The 27,318-nt window shown below is 44.8% G+C and overlaps 1 protein-coding gene and 1 pseudogene across 1 annotated transcript in view; both read left to right on the top strand.

Moving 5' to 3' along the window:
- The window catches only part of TMTC1 (transmembrane O-mannosyltransferase targeting cadherins 1), a 361,323-nt gene that overhangs the window by 84,078 nt on the left and 249,927 nt on the right, over window positions 1–27,318 (top strand). The gene's annotated exons all lie outside the window — the stretch shown is intronic.
- Window positions 22,822–22,922, top strand: LOC114809401 (annotated as a pseudogene).

Here is a 27,318-nt window from a genome sequence, read left to right as displayed (position 1 = left end):
AGTGCTTCAGCGCTTTTAACAGTGCTTGGCACATAATAAGCACTTAGCAAATACCATAAGAATAATAATAATAATACAAACCAGGTTGGACATAGTCCCTCTTCCTCATGGGGCTCACAGTCTCAAACACCATTTTACAGATGAGATAACTGAGGCCCAGAGAAATGAAGTGTCTTTCCTGAGGTCATACAGCAGGCAAGTGGCGGATCCGGGATTAGAACCCATGACCTTCTGACTCCCAAGCCTGTGCTCTATTCACTAAGCAGCACTGCTTCTAAGCCCAACTAAAGCCCAACTAGGCTATAGTTGTGCTAAGATGCAATTATTTTTGAATAAAAATGAGAAATTCGGTTTTCTGAAGGTCTCAAGCAGCGTGGCTCAGTGGAAAGAGCACGGGCTTAGGAGTCAGAGATCTTGGTTTCTAATCCCGGCTCCGCCACCTGTCAGCTGAGTGACTTTGGGCAAGTCACTTGACTTCTCGGTGCCTCAGTTCCCTCATCTGTAAAATGGGGATGAAGACTGTGAGCCTCACGTGGGACAACCTGATTACCCCATATCTACCCCAGTGCTAGGTACAGTGCTCTGCACATAGTAAGCGCTTACCGAAACCCAACATCATCATTATTATTATTATTATTTACTAATTGTGGGCAGATGGTTTTTTTTTTGTCCTGTTGGGATGCCTCTAAGGTACTGGGAATTCTGGAAGTAAGTTTCCTCAAGTATTGTCAACGCTCCCCTCCCGCTAGACCATAAGCTTGTCACGAGTGGGGAACGTATCTTAACTCTATTATATCGTAGTCTCCCAAGGGCTTAGTACAGTGCTCTGCACAAAGGAAGCACTCAATAAATAGGATTGTTTGATTGGAAGCCAAGTCTTTGGTCTGTGGCGGGGGGGCAGAAGACGTGAGCCCAAAGCCCTTTCTTTCTGCGGCGTCAGTCCCTTCCATTGTCTTAAACAATGGAAAGCCATCTCCAATAAGAATCCACTCCGATTAACTAGTACCACGCTGGACTCTCTTCACCTGCAGTTTTAATAATGGTATTTGTTAAGCGCTTACTATGTGCCAAGCACTGTTCTAAGCGCTTGTCCAGCCCATGCTCTCCGCTCTTCTCAAGTTGACAGTGTTATTGTCGGCTCTCAACTGCCTCGACTGGTCTGTAACCCCACAGAAAACTCCTTTCCACCCATTGTTCTACAATTCTCCCTATCTTAAAATGCTCCTAAAATCCTCTAGACTGTAAGGTCATTGTGGGCGGGGAATGTGCCTGTTATACTGTCTCCTCCCAAGCGCTCAGTACGGTGCTCTGCACACATTAAGCGCTCAGTAAATCCGATTGACTGACAATTGGTAGACATATTCCCTGCCCACAAGGATTTTACAGTCTAGAGCATCTCAAGATTAGATTAAATCACAGCATGGTCTAGTGGGAAGATCATGGACCTGAGAGTCAGAGGACTTGGGTTCTAATCCTCGCTCTACCAATTCATTGCTATGTAACGATGGGTAAGTCACTTAATTTCTCTGTGCCTCAGTTTCCTCTACTGTAAAATGAGGATTCCTCTCCCTTCACTCCGCAGAAACTGCCCCCTCGAAGGTCACTGGTGATCTCTTTCATTCCAAATCCAATGGCCTCCACTCCATCCTAATCCTCCTCAATCTCCCAGGTGCCTTCAGCATTGTCAACCACCCCCTTTCCCTGGAAATATTATCCAACCTTGGCTTCACGGTCACTGGGCTCTCCTGGTTCTCCCCCTATCTTTCTGGCTGCTCATTCTCAGGCTCTGTCGTGGGCTCCTCCTCTGCCTCCCACCCCCTAACTGTGGGGCTCCCTCAAGGCTCAGTTCTGGGTCCCCTTCTATTCTCCATCTACACCCACTCCCTTGGAGAGCTCATTCGCTCCCATGGCTTCAACTGTCACTTCTAAGCGGATGATCCCCAAATCTCCATCTCCAGCCCTGATCTCCCTCCCTCTCTGCAGTCTCACATTTCCTCCTGCTTTCAAGACGTCGCTACTTGGATCAATTAGTGGAAAGAGCCCGGGCTCCGGAGTCAGAGGTTGTGGGTTCTAATCCCGGCTCTGCCACTTATCAGCTGTGTGACCTTGGGCAGGTCACTTAACTTCTCTGGGCCTCAGTTACCCCATCTGGAAAATGGGGATTAAGACTGTGAGCTCACGTGGGACAACCCGATTACCTTGTATCTATGTCAGTGCTTAGAACAGTGCTTGGCACAGAAATGCTTTACAAATACCAACATTATTATTATTAGTCGATGGTGTTTATTGAGTGCTTACTGTGTGCAGGATAGTGTTCTAGGTACTTAGGAGAGTACTCTCTAACAATATAACAGAATAGATAAAGCACAGGCCAGGGAGCCAGAGAGACCTGGGTTCTAATCCCAGCTCCACCTCTTTTCTGCTGGGTGGTGTTGGGCAAGTCACTTCACTTCTCTGGGCCTCAGTTCCCTCATCTGGAAAATGGGTACCTGATTACCTTGTATCTACTCCAGTGCTTAGGACAGTGCTTGAGTAAGCGCTTAACAAATACCATTATTATTATTAATAATAATGAGTTTTCAGTCTAGATGCGGTAGCTCATTTATGTCTCAGACCTGATACTCTTACTGACTCCACTTGCCCACATTCTTCCCCTCTTGACTTTAAGCTCGTTGTTAGCAGGGAATATGCCTGCCACTGATCAAGAACCTCCAGTGGTTGCCCATCCACCTCCGCATCCAACAAAAAGTCCTCACCATTGGCTTCAGAGCTCTCCATCGCCTCGCCCCCTCCTTCCTCACCTCCCTTCTCTCCTCCTACAACCCAGCCCACACACTCCGCTCCTTCGGTGCTAGCTTCCTCACTGGGCCTCCATCTCACCTGTCTCGCTCCCGACTCCTGACCCTTGTCCTACCTCTGGCCTGGAACGCCCTTCCTCCTCAATGACTCTCCCCGGCTTCAAACCTTATTGAAGGCCCATCTCCTCCAAGAGGCCTTCCCTGACTGAGCCCTCCTTTCCTCTTCTCCCATTCCCTTCTGCGTCCGACTTGCTGCCTTTATTCACCCCCCTCCCAGCCCCACACCACTTATGTACTTACCTGTAATTTATTTATATTAATGTCTGTCACCCCCTCTAGACTGTAAGTTCATTGTGGGCAGAGAACGTGTCCATTTATTCTTCTATTGTACTCTCCCAAACGATTGGTACAGTGGTTTGCGCACAGTAAGCGCTCAATAAATACAATTGAATGAACGAATGCCTGTTTATTGTTCCATTGTACTCTCTGAAGCGCTTAGTCCAGTGCTCTGCACCCAGTAAGCACTCAATAAATTCCATTGAATGAATGAATGAATGGTGAAACGACCCACTGGTATTCCCAGCCGTGGTGAGCACGTTCCCGGTTGGGATCCCGGATTCCCCCTGGCCAAGCTTCCGGCAGGTTTCAGGTGGGTGGGTGCCCACTGCCTTCAATATCGGGCAGCGGTCACCTGGGCAGAAGCAAACCGTTTGGGTAACATGGTCATCTAGACTGTAAACTCGTTGTGGGCAGGGAATGTGTCTGTTATATTGTTCTTTCAATTGCATTTATTGAGCACTTACTGTGTGCAGAGCACTGTACTAAGCGCTCGGAGAGTCCAATACGAGAATAAGACGACACATTCCCTGCCCACAATGAGCCTACAGTCTAGAGGGAGAACAGTCTAGCGGGGGACTGTTGTTCTATTTACTCTCCCAAGTGCTTAGTACAGTGCTCTGCACTCAGTAAGTGCTCAATAAAGATGATCGATTGATAGTGAGAGAGCAGAGTGGCCTAGTGGACAGAGTCTGAGATTGAGACTCAGAAGGACCAAGGTCCTAGTCCCCACTCTACCACTTGTCTGCTAGGTGACCTTGGGCCAGTCACTTCACTTCTCTGTGCCTCAGTTACTTCATCTGGAAAATGGGGATTAAGACTGTGAGCCCCATGTGGGGCAGGGACTGTGTCCAACCTGATTTCCTTGTATCTAACCCAGTGCTTAACCTGTGTCTGGCACATAGTAAGTGTTTAAACAAATACCATAAAATAATAGAGCGCCTAGACCAGTGAGATTCACTTCTATACCTGGAAAATTAGTAGTTTCTGGAATTAAGTTTTGGGTCACTGGGCATCATGAAAAGCACAGCCTTTTGAAGGAAGACAATATAATTTTTGTGAAGGGAAAATCATTTCCCACTAATCTGCTGGAGCTCAGAAAGGGTGAGCAAATACATGGATAGAGAGAAACCGGTAAATATAATATATTGAGATTTTTCAAAGGCTTTTGGGATGAGTGAATGTTTTCTCATGGATGAAAACTGGCTATAGATTAGGAACTAAAGGACAGGGAATAAAGGCCACTTTTCTGGGTGAAGAAGAGTTGATAGTGGAATTCCCGGGGATCAGTGCTAGACCTGTTTTGTTTAACATTTTCAGAAATGAAGAGCGTGGCCAAATGGAAAACACATGGGCCTAGGAGTCAGAGATTCTGAGTTCTAATCCTGACTCTGCCACTGGGGATTAATAATAATAATAATAATGTTGGTATTTGTTAAGCGCTTACTATGTGCAGAGCACTGTTCTAAGCGCTGGGGGATACAAGGTGATCAGGTTGTCCCACGTGGGGCTCACAGTTTTAATCCCCATTTTACAGATGAGGTAACAGGCACAGAGAAGTTAAGTGACTTGCCCACAGTCACACAGCTGTGAGCCCCAGGTGGGACAGGGACATTGTCCAACTCAATTACTTTGTATCTACCCCAGTGCTTAATACAGTGCCTGGCACATAGTAAGCACGTTAACAAGTACCGCAAATGTTATAAAGCCGAGTGAAAGGGTTAGAAAAAAGGTAGATAACCTTCATGGTGAGCGAGGGTTCATTTATTCCTTCAGTTGTATTTACTGAGCGCTTACTGTGTGCAGAGCACTGTACTAACCGCTTTGGAGAGTACAGTATTAGAATTAGCAGACATTCCCTGCCCACAACAAGTTTACCGCCAAGATGGGGGCACAGATAAAGTAAGGCACCCAGGTGAAAAAAATGAATCAAAGAACTAGAATGGGCTAATTAGAGGTTCAGAACTATTCGTCACAATTTAGGAAAGAGTTCTGAGTTGTTGTTGATGACTCTTTTCAGTCACAGTTCAGCGATCAGCAGAAGTCAAAATTCCAACCAGCTCATCAGGGAGGGGATAATAAAATAATAATAGTGATGGTATTTGTTAAGCGCTTACTATATACCAAGCACTGCTCTGAGCGCTGGGGTAGATACAAGATAGGTTGTCTTACGTGGGGTTCACAGTCTTAGATCCCTTTTTACAGATGAGGTAACTGAGGCCCAGTGAAGTGATTTGCCCAAGGTCACACTACAGACAAGAGGCAGAGCCAGGATTAGAACCCATGGCCTTCTGACTCCCAGGCCTGTGCTCTATCCACTAAGCCATGCTGCTTCTCAGATCTAAAACGATCTATAGAAGGGAAACTAAAATGATCAGCTGATTGGAGAAACTTATAACGATATGTCAAAAGAGTGATTACACTTCAGTGGAAAAATGCAGCTAGAACATGGACGTGGTTGAAGTTTTTAAGCCAGGAAGAGCATGGTCAAGGCCAACACGGAATTGGTGTTCGTCAAAACCCGTGACACCAGGGACGTGGGTATATTCCATATAGCTTGGAGGCGGGTAGGTGCAAAATAATAATGACAATAATAATGATAATAACTGTGGTATTGTTAAGTGCTTTCTCTGTAGCAGGCAATGTTCTAATCGCTGGGGTGGATACAAGCAAATCGGGTTGGACACAGTCCGTGTCCCACAAGGGGCTCACAGTCTCATCCCCATTTTATAGATGAGGGAACTGAGGCACAGAGGAGTGAAGAGACTTGCTCACAACAGACAAGGGGTGAAACTGGGATTAGAACTCAGGGCCTTCTGACTCCCAGGCTCTTCTGATTCCCAGGCCCAATGAGCTACACTACTACTTCTTATTAGACCACGTGACTGCTGTGTGGCCGGATAAGTCACTTAACCTCTCTCTGCCTCATTTTCCTCATCTGTAAAAAGGGGATTAAATCTTACTCCCTCTAGTTAGACTGAGGACCATGTGGAACGGGGACTGTGTCTACCCTGATAATCTTGCATCTAATAATGTTGGTATTTGTTAAGCGCTTACTATGTGCAGAGCACTGTTCTAAGCGCTGGGGTAGACACAGGGGAATCAGGTTGTCCCACGTGGGGCTCACAGTCTTCATCCCCATTTTACAGATGAGGGAACTGAGGCACAGAGAAGTTAAGTGACTTGCCCACAGTCACACAGCTGACAAGTGGCAGAGCTGGGATTTGAACTCATGACCTCTGACTCCAAAGCCCGTGCTCTTTCCACTGAGCCACGCTGCTTCACCATTGCTTTGTGCAGTGTGTAGCAAATTGTAAGTGCTTAACAAGTACCGTCAAAAAAAATTGTTAGATTGTACATCCTCAGCATTAGGAGGGATGTCACGGAGGGCTAGCTTCACACCGTGCCTCTAAACATCCCATGTCAACCCCTGGGTACAGATTCTGCCCCTATAGACTGTAAGCTCTTTGTGGGCAGGGAATGCGTCTGTTTATTTTTCTATTATGCTCTTCCGAGTGCTTAGTACAGTGCTCTGCACACGGTAAGCACTCTATAAATACGATCGAATGAGTGAATGAATGAAGGAATGAAAGAATATTATCGTGGATGGCCCATTGCTCTGACTCAGTGAATGACATTTCTTAGGTTCTTCTAAAAAAGTGTTTCTGCACTTCAGAGGCAAAGAGGTTTGTATTTGAAAAGGCTTTTCATCTCATTTATACGTTCCCCTTTAGAAATCCATTTCCAAGCATCATGATGACTTTAAAAGCGATAGTTATAAGAATATTGCCAACACTGATATAGAATAAAACATTGTGATGAAATCCCCAATCAATGGAGCAGCTTTCCAGTAATAACAAAACACTTTAGTATTGAAGCATCCTGCCTCTGCGGGTCATTCAATTAATTATGAGCGCTGCATAAATAATACATTTTACGGTACCTTGGCATTAATCTGGGAGTCTTATTTTATAAGCAAGATTATTCACTGCTGGTCTTTCAGCTCTGCCATTATTATATGATGATTTTATAATCCTAAATGAGAAATCTGTGCATTCCAAATTTGGCAAGAAGGCAGCCGAGCTTTAAAGAAAGATGTGAGATTCAATCATTCATCATAAAAATTGGAGAGAAATGGGCCTAGGAGTCAGAAGGACCTGGGTTCTAATCCCTGCTTGGGCAAATCACTTCACTTCTCTGGGCCTCAGTGACCTCATCTGTAAAATGAGGATTAAGACTGTGAGTCCCATGTGGGACAGGGATTGTGTCCAATCTAATTAGTTTTTATATATATATATATATGTATATATATATCCCATTGCCTAGTACAGAGCCTTGTCTTATGCCGTCGAATCGTTTCCGACCCATAGTGACGCCATGGACACATCTCTCCTAGAAGGCCCCACCTCCATCTGCCATCGTTCTGTTAGTGGATCCACAGAGCTTTCTTGGTCAAAAATCTGGAAGTGGTTGACCGTTGCTGCCTTCCATGCGGTCAACTCGAGTCTCCGCCCTTGACTCTCTCCCGTGCCGCCGCTGCCCAGCCCAGGAGAGTTTTGACTCGTAGCAGACGGCCTGCCGCTCGCAAGCCACTGGCCAAGTTAGGAATGAAATGGGCGGGCCTCTGCCTGACTCTCCTTCCCGTAGCCGAGACTGGTAGAGGACTGGAAACTCTCCAGGTGCCACCCTGAGAGAAGTACAATGCCGAGCACATAGTAAGTGCTGAACAAATATCATAAAAAATGTAAAGAATGAAAAAAAAGTAATTTTTATGGAATAAATATATTCTTTTTAGTAGCAGAACCTCAATTACTTTCCCCATTTTTCTCTGTGATTCTTACTGAGTACATTTCTTTTCAGGACTCCTGGGATTTCTCCATTTTTGCCCCCTTTTTACTGCTTCTACTGTATTGTGTTAGACCAGTTTCTGTTGCCATTCTCTGGAACTTGTAGTTTTCTAGGAATCAGTTGGAGATTGATACTCGATTGTGAGGAGAGACTATCTTTGTTTTCCTTATCCTGATTTTTGGGAAACTGATCCTCGATGACTTTAGGAAACCAGGGATTGAGTAGAAGCAAAACTCTTGAACCACCGAATTCTGAGATAATAAGAATAGTGATAATAGTATGTGTTAAACACTTACTAGGTGTCAAACACTGTTCTAAGTGCTGAGGTAGATACAAGTTAATCAGGTGGGACCCAATCCCTGTCCCACATGGGGCTCGGTGTATGTGGGAGGGAGAATGGGTTTTTCATCCCCATTTTACAGTTGAGGAAACAGAGGCACAGATAAATTACGTGACTTACCCAAGGTCACACAGCAGGCAAGTGGTGGAGCAGGCGGGTGACCTCGAGCAACTCACTACCATGGGCAGAACACTGAGCTGAGCATTTAGGAGAGCACAGTATAATAGAGTTGGTAGGCATCAGTCAACCAATCATATTTATTGAGTGCTTACCACGTGCACAGCACTGTACTGAACATTTAGGAGAGCATGGTACAGTAGAGTTGGTAGACATTCGTTCATTCATTCAGTCATATTTACTGAATGCTTGCTGTGTGCAGAACACTGTACTAAGCGCTTGGAAAGTACATTTCAGAGTCAATCCCTGCCCACAATGGGCTCACAGTCTAAAAGAGGGGAGACAGACATCAAAACAAGTAAACAGGCATCAAAAGTATCAATATAAATAAATATAATTATAGATATGTGCACGTCATTAATAAAAATAAATAGAATTATAATTATAAATATGTACATATATACACAAGTGCTGTGGGGCGGGGAGGGGGATAGAGCAAAGGGAGAGAGTCGGGACGATGGGGGGGAGCAGAGGGATAGAGGTCAGTCAGTCAGTTGTATTTATTGAACGCTTACGGTGTGCAGAACACTGTACTAAGCACTTGGGAGAGTACAATGCAATAATAAACAGATGCCTTCCCTGCCCATAACGAGCTAATGGTCTAGAGGTGATCCTTGCACACAGGGAGGTTACGGTCTAGGGCAGAGGCAGACATAAAAATAAATTACAGCATCTTGCACTGACCACTACCTATTGATAGATTTCATAATACATCCTGGCAAGCAGAGTAAAGAAACAGATAAAGATCGCTGTCTTCCAAGTTGGAGCCACAAATACTTCAAAGTCAATATCCTAAGACACAGAGATGTACCTAGTATAAAAAAGGAACGAAAGATCTATGCTGAGGATGTGTAACCTTCAGACATAATAAGGGTAAGGAAAGAAGTAGAGCTCTTGAAGCCACACATGGCCTAGTGGTTAGAGCACGGGCCTGGGAGGCTGAAGGACTTGGGTTCTAATCCCGGTTCTGCCACTTAATAATAATAATAATAATAATAACAGTGATAGTATTTGTTAAGCACTTAGTATGTGCCAAGCACTGTTCTAAGTGCTGGGGGGGATGCAAGGTGATCAGGTTGTCCCAGGTGGGGCTCACAGTCTTAATCTCCATTTTACAGATGAGGTCACAGAGGCACAAAGTAGTTAGTGACTTGCCCAAAGTCACACAACTGACAAGTGGTGGAACTGGGATTAGAACCCACGACCTCTGACTCCCAAGCCCTTGCTCTTTCCACTAAGCCATGCTGCTTCTCTGTTGAGGGACCTTGGGTAAGTCTCTTAAATTCTCTGGGCCTCAGTTCCCTCATCTGTAAAATGGGGATTAAGACTCTGAGTCCCATATGGGACAGGGACTCTGTCCAAACTGATTAGCTTGTACCTACCCCAGCGCTTAGGACAGTGCCTGACACATAGTACATGTTTAATGCATACCATTTTAAAAAAAAAAAGCTCACACTCCTTTAAAGTTCGCTGTGGGCCGGGAATATGCCTATCACCTCTGTTATCTTGTGTTCTCCCGAGCGTTTAGTACCTTGCTGTAGACACGGAAAGCACTCAATAAATAGCATTGATTGGTTGATTGATTTCTACTTTCAGTCCAAAAGACTAGCTGTCACTCACTCTCCTTTCTCCCATCTGTAACCCCTAGTTTATGCCTTTCCCCAGGTGTGGAATTCCCTACTCCCCAAACTACCTCCTAAGGTGTCACCTCCTCCAGGAAGCCTGCCTTGATTGACCACCTGGTGGAGTCACCCCATCAGCCCCCTTGGCATTTATGTGTCGATAGGCTTCTCATCTTGTTAAACAGGGATTAAATCCTAGTCCCTCCTGCTTAGACTAATAATAATAATAATAATAATAATAATGTTGGTATTTGTTAAGCGCTTACTATGTGCCGAGCACTGTTCTAAGCGCTGGGGTAGACACAGGGGAATCAGGTTGTCCCACGTGGGGCTCACAGTCTTAGTCCTCATTTTACAGATGAGGTAACTGAGGCACCGAGAAGTGAAGTGACTTGCCCAAAGTCACACAACTAACAAGTGGCAGAGCCGGGATTCAAACCCATGACCTCTGACTCCAAAGCCCGTGCTCTTTCCACTGGGCCATGCTGCTGTTTTAGGGCAGGGACTCTTTCTACCAACTCTATAGTATTGTACTTTCTCAAATGCTAAGTACAGTGCTCTGCACACAGTAAACACGCAATAAATACCATTACTTGATTGATTGATTTCTCATTTGTAAAGGAATTCCTGTTTTTTTTTTCCTCAGTGGTATTTGTTCAGTGTTAACTTTGTGGCAGGCACTGTACTATGAGTCCGACGAGGGACTGTGTCCATTCTGATTATCTTGTACCTACCCATTGCTTAGTATAGGGCGTGGCACACTATGATGATGATGATAATAGTAATAGCATTTATTTGGTGCCTATTTTTATTATTAACATTTGTATTTATGCTACTGTGTTACTCTGAAATTTGTAGCCTGTCTGTTTTGGGGTTTTTTTGATATTTGTTAAGCGCTTACTAGGTGCCAGGCACTGTACTGAGCGGGAGAGCCAAACTAATCGGGTTGGACACAGTCCCTGTCCCCCTTGGGAATAGTGTTTGGCACATAGTGAGTGCTTAACAAATACGGTAATTATTATTGTTGTTGTGGGGCTCACAGTCTTAAACCCCATTTTACAGCTGAGGTAACTGAGGCCCAGAGAAGCCAAGTGACTCACCCAAGGTCATACAGCAGGTTCTATCTATTAGGCCATGCTGCTTCTTTGTCTTTTTCCAAAGACTAAGGTGAAGGTCAGGGATTATTTCTGTTACTTCTGGTGTGTGACCCCCCGAAACAGTTAATGCAGTTATCTGCACATAGCAAATGCACAATAAATTCTGATGGTGATATGGCATGTGCATCTAATGCATATGGTTTCATTGTGCTCTAGAATTTTTATACTTTCACGTGCATTATGGAAAAACCATGATTTAGGGAATTTCAGGGAGAAACTACCAGATAAATGGCACGGACATTGGCGTTTAAATGGCACATTGAAGGGAATTCTGTGGGAAGGCTGGACCTCAGTGTGAACCCAAATGGCGTAGTGTAAATGGAGATGGAAAATTCCCCACTCACATCTTTCTACATCCTGGAAAGCCTCGAAGAAGTGGGAGGGGACAATTCCTCATTTTCATTCTACAGTTTAGTCACCACTCCAGGTTCCCAAACCTTATTTGAGTTAAATTTCCGCTCCAGTGGTTGTTTGAACATTTTGTGTTCAACGTGCCGACTTAGCGGGAGAATGGTGTTTCTTAGGCAAGTTTAATGTATTACATGGGAGCTGTATTGTTTTGTAAATTATCTTTTTTTTTTTTGTGCCCATATCTAACCTCATCATAAATCTGTTTATAATATTGAGTTGCATCTTGCTTAACTGTGCAGAGCACTTATTGTTGTATTAGGCTATAATGAAGTGCTCATTTATGGGGAATGAACTATAAATTTAGACCTGATAAAAACTCCATGAGAACCTCAGAGTAATTGCCAAATATTTGTTACTTGCTCCATTCAAATTTCAAATTGGTCTTTAATAGATATGAAATGTTTCATGCTAAGAATGAGTGGGTGCTAATATCTAATATGAGAACACATTCAAAGGAACTTGGATAGCAGAATGGGCACAATATTTACGCATATAAAAGTGTCTTGGAATCAAGATATCCTCAGCATGACTCAGTGGATAGGGCATGGGCTTGGGAGTTAGGAGGACCTGGGTTCTAATCCCAGCTCCACCACATGTCTACTCTGTGACCTTGGGCAAGTCACTTCGTTTCTCTGGACCTCAGTTCCCTCATCTATAAAATGGGGATTAAGACTATGAGCCCCATGTGGGACAGGGATTCTAACCTGATTAACTTGTTTCTACTCCAGTACTTAGAAATATGCTTGGCTCATAGTAAGCACTTAACAAGTATCATTGTTATTATCGCTATTATCCTGATCATTATTATTATGAGAAGCAGCGTGGCTTAGTGGAAAGAGCATGGACTTGGGAGTCAGAAGTCGTGGATTCTAATCTTGGCTCTGCCACTTATCAGCTGTGTTGACTTTGAGCAAGTCATTTAACTTCTCTGAGCCTCAGTTACCTCATCTGTAAAATGAGGATTAAGACTGTGAGCCCCATGTGGGACCACCTGATTACCTTATATCTACCCAAGTGCTTAGCACAGTGCTTGACAAATAGTAAGTGCTTAACAAATGCTGTTATTATTATTGTTATTTTAAAGCAATCCTCTGAACCTCTACTGCTGTGTCATATTGTTTGATACTGATTCATTGTGGCTTTCAATTGTTTATAATAATAATTGTGGCATTTGTTAACTACTATGTGCCAAGCACTGTACTAAGCTTTGGGATGGATACAAGCAAATAGGTTGGACACAGTCCCTTGGCCAGTGTGGGGCTCACAGTCTCAATCCCCATTTTGCAGATGAAGTAACTGAGCCACAGACAATTGAAGAGTCTTGCTCAGGATCACAGAGCAGAGAAATGGTGGAACTGGGATTAGAACTCGTGACCTTCTGACTCCCAGGCCTGTGCTCTATCCGCTACATCATACTTCTTCTCCTGCCTTTATTATGCCTTTCCAACCAGCAGGGCTCCTTTTCATTTCACCATAGAACAGTTGCTTGGGTATTCTGCTGTTAGTAATAATAATAATAGTTATGGTATATGTTAAGTATTTACTACGTGCTAGGCACTGTACTAAGCACTGGGCTGAATACGAGCAAATCAGGTTGGACACAGTCTCTTGTCCCATGTGGGGCTCACAGTCTCTATCCCCATTTTACAGATGAGGGAACTGAGGCGCTGAATAGTTAAGTACCTTGCCCAAGGTCACATGGCAGACATGGTGGCAGAGCCGGGGTTAGAACCCATGACCTTCTGACTTCCAGGCCCTGCTCTATCCAGGTACAGGGCACTGTACTAAGCGCTTGGGAGAGTACAGCAGCATTCTAAAAGACACATTCCCTGCTCACAACGAGCTTACAGTCTAGAGGGAAATAACTTTAAGATCGCTCCCTAGTAGAGCATCAAGAGTAAGAGATATTCGGACTCGTGGTGCTCTGTGGGGCGACTTTGGCTAAAAGCGAAACCAAACACGCTGAGCCACAAGGGTTGTTATCGCTTATTCTCCTTACAAGATCTGTCCAACGAAGTTTTGTTGCCATGAAGTTTTATTATTTTAGTGAGTGAGCTGAGGTCATATGTTCCAGGCGCTCACTGTTGCAGACCAATCTTACTATTTCACATTGAACATCATGGAAAAGTGATACTAGTGGAAAGCCTTTATAAGCTCGAGGACCAGCGTGGCCTGGTGGAAAGAGCATGGTCCTGGGAGTGGGAAGAATTGGGTTTGAGGTAGTGCTTGGCACATAGTAAGCGCTTAACAAATACCATCATGATCAGTGAGTAGGTTGGCTTTAGATGAGCGAAGGGAGTGTGCTGGGTTGTAGTAGAAAATCAGCCAGATGAAGTTGGAGGGGACAAGTGGATCGGATGCTTTAAAGCCGTTTGTAAGGAATTTCTGTTCGATGCGGTGGTGGGTGGGAAATTACTGGAGGTTCTTGAAGATGGGAAACGTGGACTGAATGGTTTCTTAGAAAAACGATCCGGGCAGCAGAGTGAAGTAAGGACTGGCGTGGGGAGAGGCCGGAGGCTGGGAGGTCAGCGAGGAGGCTGATGTTGTAGTCAGGGTGGGATAGGATAAGGACCTGGATTGGCGTAGCAGCAGTTTGGTTGGAGGAGAAAGGGCAGATTTTAGAGAGGTTGGGAAGGATTGACAGGATTTGGTGACAGATTGCATATGTGGGTTGAATTAGAGAGAGATAAGAGAAGCAGCATGGTGTAGCGGTTACAGCAGGGGCCTGGGACTCAGAAGGTCATGGGTTCTAATCCCACCTCCGCCACTTGTCTGCTGTGTGACTTTGGGCAAGTCACTCCACTTCTCTGGGCCTCAGTTCCCTCTTCTGGAAAATGGGGATTGAGATTGTGAGCCCCATGTGGGACAGGGACTATGTCAATCCGATTTGCTTGTAGCCACTCCAGCACTTAGTACAGTGCCTGGCACACAGTAAGCGCTTAACAAATACCACAATTATTATTATTAGAAAACACCACAAGGTTACGGGCTTATGAGATAGGGAGGATAGTGGTATTGTCTACAGCGATGGGGATGCCAAGAGGAGGATAGGGTTTGGGTAGGAAGATAAGGAGCTCTGTTTCGGACAGGTTGAGTTGGAAGTGTCGGAGGGACATCCAAGTAGAGATGTCCTGAAGCCAGGAGGAGATGCGAGACTGCAGAGGAGAGAGAGATCAGGGCTGGAGATGGACATTTGCGAGTCATCGTTGTAGAGAGGGTAGTTGAAACCATGGGAGCGAATGAGCCTTCCAAGGGAGTGGATGAAGATGGAAAATAGAAGGGGACCCAGAACTGAGCCTTGAGCATTCCTGCCGAAGCATTCCCACTGTCCTGGAATGCCCTCCCTCCTCACCTCCGCCAAACTGATTCTCTTCCCCTCTTCAAAGCCTTACTGAGAGCTCACCTCCTCCAAGAGGCCTTCCCAGACTGAGCTTCCCCTTTTCCCTCTGCTGCCCCTCTACCCCCCCTTCACCTCCCTTCAGCTAAGCCCCCTTTCCCCGCCCCCCCCCAGCTCCTCCCCCTCTCCCTTCCCCTCCCCTCAGCACTGTGCTCGTCCGCACAATTATATATATTTTCTTTTATTACCCTATTTATTTTGTTAATGAGATGTACATCACCTTGATTCTATTTATTGCTATTGTTTTAATGAGATGTACATCCTCTTGATTCTATTTATTGCTAGTTTTTTGGTCTGTCTCTCCCGATTAGACTGTAAACCCGTCAATGGGCAGGGATTGTCTCTATCTGTTGCCGATTTGTACATTTCAAGTGCTTAGTACAGTGCTCTGCACATAGTAAGTGCTCAATAAATACTATTGAATGAATGAATGAATGAGGAACCCCTTAGTCCCCCGCTGTCAGAGGGTGGGAAGCAAAGGAGAAGCCTACAAGAGACCGAGATTGAACGACCAGAGAGGAGGAGAACCAAGAGGGGACAATGTCAGTGAATCCAAGGATGGATAAAGTTTCAAGGAGGGTCCACAGTGTGGAAGGCAGCTGAAAGGTCTAAGAAGATTAGGATGGAGTGGAGACCATCAGATTCTTATCCACCACAAACAACACTTAGGAAGCATTTATCAAATTCCACACTTATTATTCATGACCACAGTTGGATTTGGGGTGCTTCTCCCGAGACTTGAGAGGAGTCCTGGATCTCCTCACATCCGTGTATCTGGGAGGGTGACGTGAGTTTCAGGGATGAGACTGCAATACCAAATATGCCAACGGATCTACAGACTCTGTTATACTGTGCTCTCCCAAGTGCTGAATCCGGTGCTCTGCACACAGTATGCGAAGGATAACTTTGGCCAAGTCACTTCACTTCCCTGTGCCTCAGTTATCTCATCTGTAGAATGGGGATTAAGACTGTGAGCCCCATGAGAGACAGGGACTGTGTCCATCCTGATTAGTTTTTATCTTCCCCACACTTAGAACAGTGCTTGGCATGGATTAAAAGCTTAACAAATGCCATCATTATTATTATTTTTAAATGCAGTTGATTGATTGAGGGGCAAAATGCAGAATGGCATTTCCCAATATCAATTACTCCTATTCTGACTACCCCAAACTGTACTTTCCAATTGCTTAGTACAGTGCTCTGCATAAAATAAGCGCTCAATAAGTATGATGGAAGGAAGGAAGGAAGGAAGGAAGGAAGGAAGGAAGGAAGGAAGGAAGGAAGGAAGGAAGGAAGGAAGGAAGGAAGGAAGGAAGGAAGGAAGGAAGGAAGGAAGGAAGGAAAGAAGGAATATTTTTGGAATCCAGGTGCCCTCCCTCAAATGTTGGAAAGTATTGGGATAAATAATTCCTGATCTCAAGTCTGCCACTAATTGTTCCTTTTTTAATAATAATGATAACAATAGTAATAATAATGGTACTTGCTAAGTGCTTACTATGTGCCAAGCACTTTTCTAAGACAGGGGTAGATACAAATTGTTAATAATAATAATAATGGTATTTGTTAAGCACTTACTATGTGCTAAGCACTGTTCTAATTTAATCAGGTTGGACACGGTGCCTGTCCCACGTAGGGGTCACACTCTTAATCCCCATTTTACAGATGAGGGAACGGAGTTATAGAGAATTGAAGTGACTTGCCCAAGGTCACAGAGCAGACATGTGGTGGAGCTCGGATTAGAACTCCGTTTAGACTATAAGCCCGTCAGTGGGCAGGGACTGTCTCTACTGTTGCCGAATTGTACATTCCAAGCGCTTAGTACAGTGCTCTGCACACAGTAAACATTCAATAAATACTATTGAATGAATGAACTCAGGTCCTTCTGACTCCCGGATCCGTGTTTCATTCACTAAAATATGCTGGCGTTTAAAGCCAGAACACCTTTCTTTGCTTCAGTTTCCTTGTCTGCAAAATGATGATGTTGACAAAAGAGGGTTTTTCTATCGCTGGGAGTCTGTGAACAGCAAGACAGAAGTAGAAATGTTTAATCCAAATTGTTCTTGGCTTCATGACCACCAAGAGCATGTGATTTCCCGATGCTAGGAAGGTTTAGGCAGACACTGAAAATTTTCCTCTCCTTTCTGTGCAGTTGCAGGCTTCAGACCTGAAGGAAGCTTTTCCCAAAACAATTCGGCCCAATTTCAATGGTGATTTTTCCTAATAAAGAGCTAAATGGTTAGCCTTTTTTTTTTCATTTTGTTTCTTTGTGCTCTTCAGGAACTCTGACCTGCTGTATTCTTCAAATATTGGGTTGAGCAAGAGGTTTTTTTTTTTCCCCTTCCTTTAGGTGTACATTATTATATTTTAGTTTAAACAAGTGGCTACATTGGGTGCTCATAGAAACATAGTTTTATGAATGTAGTCAAGCTATTGTTTTGGAAACTGTCTTCTGGAGTGAGTCTTGGGAGACTGCAAGTAGCAGGGAGAGTGTTAATTGAGAAGCTCTGTAATTCAGTCATTTTTTTAATGCTGCACTTTTCTATTCAACCCTCGACATTGCTGAGGAGGAAATCTAAGGATTTGCCTCCCAGAGCCTCTGACTGTTAGGATTGACGTATGATTCAGGGCTGAAATGATGGTTGAAGGGTTACAGTAATTTTGGGGTGTGGGTTTGTTTATGTATATGTGTGTATGTATCAACCAGACAAAACTGGGGAATTTGGAAGGTGAATACGATGATGATGATGATAATGATGATGATATTTGTTAAGTGTTTACAATGTGCCAAACTCCGTTCTAACCGCTGGGGTAGATACAAAGTACTCAGGTGTTCCCACGTGGGGCTCACAGTCTTAATCCCCATTTTACAGATGAGGGAACGGAGGCACAGAGAAGGTAAGCGACTTGCCCAAAGTCACGCATCTAATAAGTGGTGGAGCCAGGATTAGAACCCACGCCCTCTGACTCCCCAGCCTAGGCTCTTGCCACCAATCCATGCTGCTGCTTCTTCTACTCTCTGCTTCTGTGTCTGACTCTAAGCTCCTTTTTTTTCCTCATTTGTTAAGCACTTAGAAGCAGCATGGCTCAGTGGAAAGAGCCCGGGCTTTGGAGTCAAAGGTCATAGGTTTGAATCCCGGCTCTGCCACTTGTCAGCTGTGTGACTGTGGACAAGTCACTTAACTTCTCTGTGCCTCAGTTACCTCATCTGTTAATTGGGGGTTAAGACTGTGAGCCCCACGTGGGACAACTTGATTCCCCTGTGTCTACCCCAGCGCTTAGAACAGTGCTCTGCACATAGTAAGTGCTTAACAAATACAACATTATTAAGCACTTACTATGAGACAAGCGCCGTTCCAAGAGCTGGAATAGATACAAACCCATCAGGTTGGACCCAGTCCCTCTCCCAAACGAGGCTTACGCTCTAAGTAGGTGGGACATGGGACAAGTATTAAATTCCCATTTTAGAGTCCAGGAAGCTGAGGCCCAGAGAAGCAAAGTGATTTGCCCAAGGTCACACACTGGGCAAGAAGCCGGGTCAGGGTTAGAACCCAAGTCCTTCTGACTCCCAGGCCTGAGCTCTATCTACGAGGCCACGTTGCTTGTGCCTACCAACTCGGTTATATTGTACTCTCCCAAGCGCTTAGTACAGTGCTCAGGACACAGTAAGTGCTCAATAATAATAATAATAATAATGTTGGTATTTGTTAAGCGCTTACTATGTGCCGAGCACTGTTCTAAGCGCTGGGGTAGATACAGGTTAATCAGGTTGTCCCACATGAGGCTCACAGTTAATCCCCATTTTACAGATGAGGTAACTGAGGCACAGAGAAGTTAAGTGACTTTCCCATAAATGCGATTGGAGGCAGCAGTGAGGGTGGGGTCCAGAGAGGTAAAAGGCCGGGAGAGGGGTGGGAAAGAATTTCAGAAGTGATGCAAGTATCCCTGATGGCCCTTTCCGGAAAATGTCCCATCTCTTTCCAAGCCTCCCATTCTTAATAGCCGCTTAGACCGAACTGGTATTTATGGATGACGTTTCCAGAGCGATAAAGGCTCTCAGAGCCCCTTCTCCAAATGAAAGCATCTGCCATAAACTCGAAAGCGAATTTCCGCAATCACAGCTTCTTCTTCCCACATTGCAGCGAAGAAAGTATGCTGCAGAGAGCAATAATTAATTCAGCCTCAACCCGAAGAAGTAGATGAAACACCCTGATGCTAATTGCTTTACCTCATTAGCAGTTTGGTTCAGCGTGGAGCTGGGGATGTGCTTTTAATCACATCTGGACAGTGATAAAGGGAATATGGGGAACCGTCGGATGAGAGGGAGTTAGGATTCTGTTTTTCCCCTGTTACCATAAAGGAAATGGCGATTGGAATACTTTCCATGAGGTATCTGAGAACCGGCCAGTGTTCCCTGTGGATTAGCTAGGAATAGAAGAATTCCTTTGAAAGAAATCTTTTTTAATAGTTTCTGTTAAGTATTTACTATTCATTCATTCAGTCATATTTATTGAGCGCTTACTGTGTGCAGAGCCCTGTACTAAGTGGTTGGAAAGTACAATGCGGCAATAAAGACAGACAATCCCTGCCCACAGTGGGCTTACACTCTGTGCCAGGCACTGACCTAAGAACTAGGGTAGATATTCAGGTTGGACTCGGTCCTTGTCCCACCTGTGACTCACACTCTTAATCCCCATTTTATAGATGAGGTAACTAATCAGTGGTATTTATTGCTATTTGTTATTTATTAAGCGCTTACTAGGTGCCAAGACTGTTCTTGGGTAATCAGGTTGTCCCACCTAGGGCTCACAGTCTTCACCCCCATTTTACAGATGAGGTAACTAAGGTACAGAGAAGTGAAGTGACTTGCCCAAGGTCAAACAGCTGACAAGTGGCGGAGTGGGGTTTCGAACCCACGACCTCTGACTCCCAAGCCTGGGCTCTTGCCACTGAGCCATGCTGCTTCTAATTTTTTGAGCACTTACTATGTGCAGAGCGCTCTTCCAAGTGTTTGGGAGAGTACATTACCACAGAATTAGCGGACACATTCCCCGCCCATAACAAATTTGCAAATCAGAAGTAGTTGAGGCACAGACAAGTGAAGAGATTTGCCCAAGATCGCCCAGAATGCAAGTGACAGAGGCAGGATAAGAACTCAGGTCCTCACACTCCCTGGCCTGGACTTAATAATGGCATTTTTTAAGCGCTTACTATGTGCAAAGGCTCTGTTCTAAGTGCCGGGGAGGATACAAGGTGATCAGGTTGTCCCACATGGGGCTCACAATCTTAATCCCCATTTTACAGATGAGGTAACTGAGGCACAGAGAAGTGAAGTGATTTGCCCAAAGTCACCCAGCTGACACTTGGCTGAGCCAGGATTGGAACTCACGACCTCTGGTTCCCAAGCCTGTGCTCTTTCCACCAAGCCACGCTGCTTCCCTTAAACCAAGGACCCTAGCTTTGGTCCCTAGACCAAGGACCTTAGAGAAGCAGTGTGGCTCAGTGGAAAGAACCCGGGCTTCGGAGTCAGAGGTCACGGGTTCGAATCCCATTCTGCCACTTGTCAGCTGTGTGACTGAGGGCAAGTCACTTAACTTCTTGGTGCCTCAGTTACCTCATCTGTAAATGGGGATTAAGACTGTGAGTCTCACATGGGACAACCTGATTAACCTGTATCTCCCCCAGCGCTTAGAACAGTGCTCTGCACATAGTAAGCGCTTAACGAATACCAACATTAGCTTTGAAATACCAGACAATGGTGTGAAAACAGAGATGTCTGGTCCCTCTAATGACAAAGTCAGAACACCAGTGGCTGATTTGTGTATATATCTATAATTCTATCTATCTCTTTTGCGGGGCTCAGTGGAAAGAGCCCAAGTTTAGAAGTCAGAGGTCATGGGTTCTAATCCCAGCTCTGCCGCTTGTCCGCCTTGTGACTGTGGGCAAGTCACTTAACTTCTCGGTGCCTCAGTTACCTCATCTGGAAAATGGGGATTAAGGCTGTGAGCCTCAGGTAGGACAACCTGATTACCCTGTATTTACCCCAGCGCTTAGAGCAGTGATCGGCACATAGTAAGCGCTTAACAAATACCAACATTATTATCATTATTATTATGGTGTTGATGCCTACTTGTTTTGTTTTGTTGTCTGTCTTCCCCTTCTAGACTGTGAGCCCGTTGTTGGATAAGGATTGTCTCTATTGCCTACTTGTACTTTCCAATTTTAGTACAGTGCTCTGCACACAGCAAGCGCTCAATAAATACGACTGAACGAATGAATTTAGTGCATTACTGCTAATGATCGTTTCCTACGGTCTCCCTTCAATAAGCATTCCCAGACGTTCTCCCCCAACCAAGGGTCTTTATGTGGACTCCAGAAGGAATCGTTCCGTTTCGAAAACCCGGGATCGGTCGTGGATGCCGGCTTTAGTAGAGCTGAGGAAGAAGTACAAGACAAGTACTCTCCTGTAATTTCATTCTACCATCCCAGTTGAGGGCAATAAACTGAATGAAATCAGCCTTCCTCACTGTTTCCCCTGCAACACATCAGATTTGCTGAGGGTAAAGGCCAGGCCTTCGTGTGCTAAATCGTGATCATCCCAAATTAATGAGCGGTCTCCAGTTCCATCAGTGATTAATTGGCCATTGTTGACAGAAACCAACAAATTATTTTAAAAGAGTATTTCGAGGACTCCACTTTCTGGTTATTTCATTTTTTCTGAGCATCGATAATGTGCTCTTCTTTTAATAGTTTTTGTTAAGCCTGTGTGCGGGGAATGTGTTTGTTATATTGTACTCTCCCAAGCGCTCTATTACAGTGCTCTGCATACAGTAAGCTCTCAATAAATACGGTTGACTGACTTTATGTGCCAGGCACTAACGCTGGGGTAGATAGAATTTCAATCAGTCCAAACCATTACAGTCCAACCGTTAAGCATTAACATGGTTAGTGCTCAATAAATACCACTGGGTTTCATTCAGTTGTATTTGTTGAGCACTTACTGTGTGCTAAGTATTGTACTGAGCCCTTGGGAGAGTTCAATATAACCTCAAGTACATTCCCTTCCCACAATGAGCTCACTGAGCCTTCCCAGACTGAGCTTCCCCTTTTCCCTCTGCTCCCTCTGCTCCCTCTCTACCCCCCCTTCACCTCCCCTCAGCTAAGCCCCCTTTTCCCCCCTTTCCCTCTGCTCCTCCCCCCCCCCCCCCACTTTCCCCTCAGCACTGTGCTCGTCCGCTCATTTGTAAATATTTTTATTACCCTATTTATTTTGTTAATGAGATGTCCATCCCCTTGATTCTATTCATTGCTATTATTTTTGCCTGTCTCTCTCCCCCGATTAGACCGTAAACCCGTCAGTGGGCAGGGACTGTCTCTGTCTGTTGCCGATTTGTACATTCCAAGCGCTTGGATACTATTGAAATACTACTGAATGAATGAGGTTGCTGTCTAGAGGGGGAGAATCCTAGCTCTGCCACTTACCTGCTGTGTGACCTTGGACAAGTCACTTAATTTCTCTGTGCCTCAGTTTCCTCATCTGCAAAATGGGGATCCAATACCTGTTCTCCCTCTTATTTATACTGAGAGCCCCGTGCAGGACAGGGTCCAATCTGATTAACTTCTATCTACCTCAGTGCTTAGAACTTGATTGACACGGAGCGCTTAACTAATAGAGAAGCAGCGTGGCTCAGTGGAAAGAGCCCGGGCTGGGGAGTCAGAGGTCATGGTTCTAATCCTGGCTCTGCTGCTTGGCAGCTGCTAAAATTGGAACGGTGCAGAAAAGATTAACATGACCCTTGTACGAGAATGAAACAAATTTGTGAAGCTTTCAATATTTTTCTGTGATTTATATTGATATCTATCTCCCCCTCTAGACCATAAGCTCATTGTGGACAGGGAGTGTGTCTGTTTATGGTTCTGTCATACTCTCTCAAATGCTTAGGACAGTGCTCTGCACATAGTAAGTGTTTCATAAATAAGATTGACTGACTGATTGCTTGGGGACCTGGGAATCAGAAGGTCATGGGTTCTAATTCTGGCTCTGCTGCTTGTCTGCTGTGTGACCTTGGGCAATTCACTTCATTTCCCTGAGCCACAGGTACCTAATCTGTAAAATGGGGATTGAGACTGTGAGTGCTATGTGAAACAGGGCCTGTGCTCAACACAATTACCTTATATCGACCCCAGCGCTTAGTACTGGCACATAGTAAGTGCTTAACAAATGCCATATTATCGCCCGCTAGCCCCACCTTAGCAACGAGTCAGTCACCGGCTGCCCATACCGCTGGGTGTCCAAGACAGAGGTTTAATCCTTGTTCTCCAGGTATCAAATGGATCCTCCTTACTCCTGAACATGAATTTATATACAACTGTATATATCTTCATCACCCTATTTATTTTGTTAATGAGATGTGCATCACCCTGATTCTATTTATTTGCTATTGTTTAAATGAGATGTTCATCCCCTCGATTCTATTTATTGCTATTGTTCTCGTCCGTCCGTCTCCCCCGATTAGACCGTAAGCCCGTCAAAGGGCAGGGACTGTCTCTATCTGTTACCGATTTGTACATTCCAAGCGCTTAGTACAGTGCTCTGCACATAGTAAGCGCTCAATAAATACTATTGAATGCATTTCCAAGGCACATTCTATGTTGATGATGTCTACCTGGAATTCCCCTCTATTCAGTCGATCAGTGCTATTTGCCGAGCACTTACTGTGTGCAGAACACTGTTGCCGAGTGCTTGGGAGAGCACTGTGGGTTTGCTAGAGATGTTCCCTGCCTTCAACCAGTTTACAGTCTAGAGGCGAAAACAGACATTAATATGAATAAATACATTATGGATATGTATATGAGTAATTTGGTGCCGAGAGGGAATATAATAATAATAATTATGGTACTTAATAATAATAATGTCGGTATTTGAACTGTGAGCTGAGAGGGAATATAATAATGATAATTATGGTACTTGTTAATAATAATAATGTTGGTATTTGAACTGTGAGCCTCACGTGGGACAGCCTGATGACCCTGTATCTACCCCAGTGCTTAGAACAGTGCTCTGCACATAGTAAGCACTTAACAAATACCAACATTATTATTATTGTTAAGCACTTACTATGTGTAGAGCACTGTTCTAAGCGCTGGGGTAGATACATTCCAAGCTCTTAGTACAGTGATCTGCACATAGTAAGCGCTCAATAAATACTATTGAATGAATGAATGAATACAGGGTAATCAGATTGTCCCACATGAGGCTCACAGTCTTAATCCCCATTTTGCAGATGAGGGAACTGAGGCACAGAGAAGTTAAGGGACTCACTACGTGCCAGGCACTGTTCTAAGCGCTGGGGTCGATACAAGATAATCAGGTTGGACACCGTCCTTGTCCCACATGGAGCTCACAGTCTCAACCCCCATTTTGCAGAGGAGGGAACTGTGGCCCAGAGAAGTAAAGTGACTTGCCCAAGGTCACCCAGCAGACAAATGGCGGAGCTGGGATTAGAACCCATGACCTCCTGGGCTCTATCCACTAAGCCACACTGCTTCTAGAATATTAGGTATTCAGACACGTAAATGAGGGCGAGAGAGTAGGAGAAAAGAGGGTTTAATCGAGGAAGGCCTCTTGTGACCAAGCCTCTTAAGCATTTTGGGATTCAAACACATTTTCCTCTCAGTTGACAATAAAAAACACAGTTCAAATCTTCCAATTGTTATGGCATCGGCTAGAGTGGAGGCAGTAAGCAACAAAATGATCGCTGTTTGAGCTTTTCTTGAGGAAGAGCAAATGGCAGATGTCCTTAATGGGTGTTCTCTGAGGTCCAAGCGTGAATCACCGATTGCTATTTCAGTTATGCTGTTAACGAGAAGCAGCGTGATTTAGTGGATAAAGCCCGGGCCTGGGAGTCAGAAGAACCTCAGTTCTAAACCCGGCTCTGCCACTTAATAATAGTAATAATAATGTTGGTATTTGTTAAGTGCTTATTATATGCAGAGCACTCTTCTAAGTGCTGGGGGAGATACAGGGTAATCAGGTTGTCCCACGTGAGGCTCAACAGTTAATCCCCATTTGGCAGATGAGGTCACTGAGGCACAGAGAAGTGAAGTGACTTGCCCACAGTCACACAGCTGACAAATGGCAGAGCCGGGATTCAAACCCATGACCTCTGACTCCAAAGCCTGGGCTCTTTCCACTGAGCCACGCTGTTTCTTTGCTGTCTTGTCTGCTGCATGTCCTAGGTCAAGTCCCTTAACTTCTCTGGGCCTCAGTTACCTCATCTGTAAAATGGGAATTAAGATTGTGGGCCCCCCCATGGGACTGGGACTGCCTCCAACCCGATTAGAATAAAGGAGAACAAAGAGGACAGACCACAGATAGCTAAGGAAGCAGCGTGGCCTAATGGATTAAACCTGGGCCTTGGAGCCAGAGGACCTGGGTTCTAATCGTGGCTCCGCCACTTGCCTGCTGTGTGACACCTAACCTCTTTGTGCCTCAGTTTCCTCAACTGCAAAAGGGGGATTCAATAATATCAGTTCTCCTGCCTATTTAGACTAAAAGCCCCCATGAGAGAAGCAGCATGGCCTAGTGGAAAGACCGCGGACCTGGGAATCAGCGGTTGTGGGTTCTAATCCCTGCTCTGCCACGTGTCTGCTGTGTGACCTTGGGCAAGTCACTTAACTTCTCTGTGCCTCAATTACCTCATCTGTAAAATGGGTCTCAAGATGCTAAGCCCCATGAAGAAGCACCGTGGCTCAGTGGAAAGAGCCCGGGCTTGGGAGTCAGAGGTCATGGGTTCGAATGCCGGCTCTGCCACTTGTCAGCTGTGTGACTGTGGACAAGTCAAATCACTTCTCTGTGCCTCAGTTACCTCATCTGTAAAATGGGGATTAACTGTGAGCCTCATGTGGGACAACCTGATAACCCTGTATCTTCCCCAGGGCTTAGAACAGTGCTCTGCACATAATAAGCACTTAACAAATACCAGCATTAGTATTATGAAGGTCCTGGACTGTGTCCAACCTGATTACCGTGGATCTACCCCAGTGCTTAGAATGGTGCTTGGCACATAGTAAGAGCTTAACAAATACCACGGTTATTATTAGGGACCGAGTCTGACCTGATTAGCTCGGATCTACCCCAGCTCCTAGAACAGTGCGTGGCACCTAGTAGTATTTTAAAAACCCCAAAGAACAAAAAAAACTATCATTACCATTCCCAGATCAGATATAATGCACATCTGTGCTCCTTTATTGGGTGTAGAACCCCTTCTCCCAGAGAAGACTACAACCCAATTTCACCTGAGCTCTAATAAAATATATAATCTATCAGGAAGATATAGGCAATAACTGAAACGCACAGCTGAAGGTTTGCGTCTGTGTCGTCATTCAAGTCCTCTATGCAGCCATGGGGAAACAGCTGGGATAGTCAAGAAAGAAATCATTCAATAGTATTTATTGAGCCCTTACTATGTGCAGAGCACTGTACTAAGCGCTTGTACAGGAATCTTTCATCTGAGTCAGGTTATGGTATTTCGAAGTGGGCTTATTGATGACAACAGAGATATTTTATTCACCTACTCTGGTTGAGAATACCACCAAGACATCAGGAAATGCAAAAGTTAAGGTTCTCCAATGTTGTGAGCAGGGAATGCGACTGTTGTGTTGTACTCTCCCAAGCGCTTAGTTCAGGGTTCTGTGCACGGTAAACTCTCAGAAAATACTACTGATTGACAGTAGTAAATGCTACTGTCACCTGATGCTAATGAACTCAAATTATAGACTTAGTTCAATGCTATGTTTTTCAATAGCCTTATGTGTAAGGTGTAAAACTGTAGTCCCTAAGCCTCAGGAAAATTGTAACCTTTGTGATTCCAGATTTTTATATTTTTAAATTGCAGGCTAATTTGGTGGAGGAGAAAGGGAATCCAAACATTTTAGTTGTACTTTATTATCATTGTGGAACTTACATTTAGTCGAGAAGTACTCTGCATTGGCTCAACTCATGCTAATTAACTTATGCCTAATTACTTGAGTCATAGAAGCAGCATGGTATATGGCTAGAGCACGGACCTGGGACTCAGAAAGTCATGGGTTCTAATCTCATCTCTGCCACTTGTCTGCTCTGTGACCTTGGGCAAGTCACTTCACTTCTCAGTGCCTCGGTTACCGTGTTTGTAAAATGGGGATTGAGACGGTGAGCCCCCCATGGGACAGGGATCGTGTCCAACCCTATTTG

The sequence above is a fragment of the Ornithorhynchus anatinus genome, chromosome 2 (genome assembly GCF_004115215.2).
Source record: "Ornithorhynchus anatinus isolate Pmale09 chromosome 2, mOrnAna1.pri.v4, whole genome shotgun sequence".
NCBI lineage: Eukaryota > Metazoa > Chordata > Mammalia > Monotremata > Ornithorhynchidae > Ornithorhynchus > Ornithorhynchus anatinus.
The sequence above is the reverse complement of the archived record's forward strand: the minus strand, read 5'-3'. Positions and strand labels throughout refer to the sequence as shown.